This window comes from Peromyscus eremicus, unplaced genomic scaffold, assembly GCF_949786415.1.
Source record: "Peromyscus eremicus unplaced genomic scaffold, PerEre_H2_v1 PerEre#2#unplaced_32, whole genome shotgun sequence".
NCBI classification, from domain to species: domain Eukaryota; kingdom Metazoa; phylum Chordata; class Mammalia; order Rodentia; family Cricetidae; genus Peromyscus; species Peromyscus eremicus.
This window is the reverse complement of record NW_026734292.1, coordinates 3,900,641-3,904,195: the sequence shown is the minus strand read 5'-3', so window position 1 is coordinate 3,904,195 and position 3,555 is coordinate 3,900,641.

Below are 3,555 nucleotides of genomic sequence, written 5' to 3'. Positions count from 1 at the left end.
GCTTGCCTTAAAAGAAACACACTCTGCTTTTGAGAAAAGAGCACTCTTCTACTCTACTGTGTTTCCTATAGGGCCAGAACAGTGACCTTGCTCAGAACAAAAGAACAGTGCTTCCTACTCTCATGGGACATATCTAGTTCAACTATGTTTAGTATTCTTACAAGAACAGTAGCTTCCCTTCAGTCCAATACACTGTACTTGCTGGATACAGACTCGAGTGCTATTTACACTGTTTATAGAAAAGGGAGCAAAATAGTGACTTTTTACCAGAAAAAAACACTTTTTCATAGGACCAGAAACTGCATGTGAGTCAACTATGTTTATGAATGGGAAACAAACTCTAGGTCTCCTTACAATAAATACACTCTGCTTTTGAGAAAAGAGCACTGTCCTACTCTACTGAGTTTCCTATAGGAACAGTACTGAGAGATTGCTCAGAACAAAAGAACTGTGCTTCCTAAAAACACGGGCAATATGTAGTACAATTCTGCTTAGTAACCTGACAAGAACAGTATCTTCTCTTCAGTCCAATACACTGTATTTCCTGGGAACAGACACGAGTGCTATTTTCACTAAGTATGGTAATGAGAGCACAATAGTGACTTTCCTTACTAAAAAACAACTCTTGCTCGTAGCACCAGAAACCGCATGTGATTTAACTCCGTTTATGAATGAGAAACAAACAGTAGCTCGTCTTACAAGAAACACACTCTGCTTTTGAGAAAAGAGCACTCTTCTTCTCTACTGTGTTTCCTATAGGGCCAGAACAGTGAGCTTGCTCAGAACAAAAGAAGTGTGCTTCGTACACTCACAGGCCATATCTAGTTCAACTCTGCTTAAGAAACTGACAAGAACAGTAGCTTCTCTTCAGTCCAATATACTGTACCTGCTGGGAACAGACGAGTGCTATTTGCACTGTGAATGGCAATGGGAGCATAATAGTGACTTTCCTTACCAGAAAACAATTCTTGCTCCTAGGACCAGAAAATGCATGTGATGCAACTCCGTTTATGAATGGGAAACAAACAGTAGTTTGCCTTAAAATAGATACACTCTGGTTTTGAGAAAAGAGCACTCTTCTACTCTACGGTATTTCCTATATGGCCAGAACAGTGAGCATGCTCAAAACAAAAGAACTGTGCTACCTACACTCACGGGCCATATCTAGTTCAACTCTGCTTAGGAAACTGACAAGAACAGTAGCTTCTCTTCAGTCCAATACACTGTACTTGCTGGGAATAGACACGAGTGCTATTTGCACTGTGTATGTAATAGAGGCACAGTAGTGATATTCCTTTTCAGAAGACAATTCTTGCTCATGGCACCAGAAACTGCATGTGATTCAACTCTGTGTATGAATGGGAAACAAACACTTGCTCGCCTTACAAGAAACACACTCTGCTTTTGAGAAAAGAGCACTCTTCTACTCTACTGTTTTTCCTATAGGGTCAGAAGAGTGCGCTTGCTTAGAACAAAAGCACTGTGCTTCCTACACTCACAGGCCATATCTATTCAACTCTGCTTATGAAAATGACAAGAAGAGTAGCTTGTTTTCAGTCAAATACACTGTACTTGCTGGGAACAGACACGAGTGGTAGTTGAACTGTTTATGGAAATGGGAGAACAATAGTGACTTTCTTTACCAGAAAACAACTCTTTCTTGTAGGACCAGAAACTGCATGTGAGAAAACTCCATTTTTTAATGGGAAACAAACTCTAACTTGCCTTACCAGAAACATACTCTTTTTTTGACAAAAGAGCACTGTTCTACTCTACTGTGTTTCTATAGGGCCTGAACAGTGAGATTGCTCCAAACAAAAGAACTGTGCTTCATACACACACGGGCAATATCTAATTCAACTCTGCTTAGGAACCTGACAAGAACTGTAGCTTCTCTTCAGTCCAATACACTGTACTTGCTGGAACAGACGTGAGTACTATTTGCACTGTGTGTGACAATGAGAGCGTAATAGTGACTTTCCTTACCAGAAAAAAACTCTTGCTCATAGGGCCAGAAACTGCATGAGATTCAACTCAGTTTTTGAATAGGAAACAAACACTAGCTCACCTTACAAGAAACACACTCTGATTTTGAGAAAAGAACACTCTTCTACTCTACAGTGTTTCATATGGGACCAGAAGACTGAGCTTGCTCAGAACCAAAGAACTGTGCTTCGTAAACACATGGACCATATATAGTTCAACTCTGCTTAGAAAACTGACAAGGACACAAGTTGCATCAGTCCAATAAACTGTACTTGCTGGGAACAGATGCGAGTGCTATTTGCACTGTGTATGCAATGGCAGCACAATACTGTTTTTTCTTAATAGAAAACAACTCTTGCTCGTTGGACTAGAAACTGCATGTGACTCAACTCTGTTTATGAATGGGAAACAGACACTAGCTCACCTTGCAAGAAACACACTCTGCTTCTAAGGAAAAAGCACTCTTCTACTCTAATGTGTATCCAAAGGGCCAGAATATTTAGCTTGCTCAGAACAAAAAAACTGTGCTTTGTACACACGGGCCATATCTAGTTCAAATCTGCTTAGGAAACGGAGAAAAACAGTAATTGCTCTTCAGTTCAATCGACTGTACTTGCTGGGAACAGACGCGAGTGCTATTTGCACTATGTATGGAACTGGAAGCACAATAGTGACTTTCTATACCAGAAAACAACTCTTGCTCGTAGGACCAGAAACTGCATGTGATTCAACTCCGTTTATGAATGGGAAACAAAAACTAGCTCGCCTTACAAGAAACACACTCTGCTCTTGAGACAAGAGCAGTCTTCTACTCTACTGTGTTTCCTATAAGGCCAGAAAAGTCAGCTTGCGCAGAACAGAAGATCTCTGCTTCCTACACACATGGGACATATCTAGTTCAACTCTGCATTTGAAACTGACAAGAACAGTAGCTTCTCTTTAGTCCAATACACTGTACTTGCTGGGAACAGACGCAAGTGCTATTTGCACTGTGTATGGCAATTGGAACGCAATAGTGACTTTCCTTACCAGAAAACAACTCTTGATCATAGTACCAGAAACTACATGTGATTCAACTCCGTGTATAAATGAGAAACAAACACTACCTCGCCTTAAAACAAACACACTCTTGTTTTGATAAAAGACCAATCTTCTACTCTACTGTTTTTCCTATAGGGCCAGAACAGTGAACTTGCTCAGAACAAAAGAAATGTGCTTCCTACACACGGGCCATATCTAGTTCAACTCTGCTTTGGAAAGTGACAAGAACAGTAGCTTCTCTTCAGTCCAATACACTGTACGTTCTCAGAACTGATGCGAGAGCTATTTGCACTGTGTATGGCAATGGGAATGCAATAGTGACTTTCCTTATGAGAAAAAAACTCTAGCTCGTAGGACCAGAATCTGCATGTGATTCAACTGCATTTATGAATGGGAAACAAACCTGTCTCACCTTATAAGAAACACTCTCTGCTCTTGAGAAAAGAGCTCTCTTCTACTCTACTGTGTTTCCTATAGGGCCAGAAGAATGAGATTGCTCAGAACAAAAGAACTGTGCTTCCTACACAC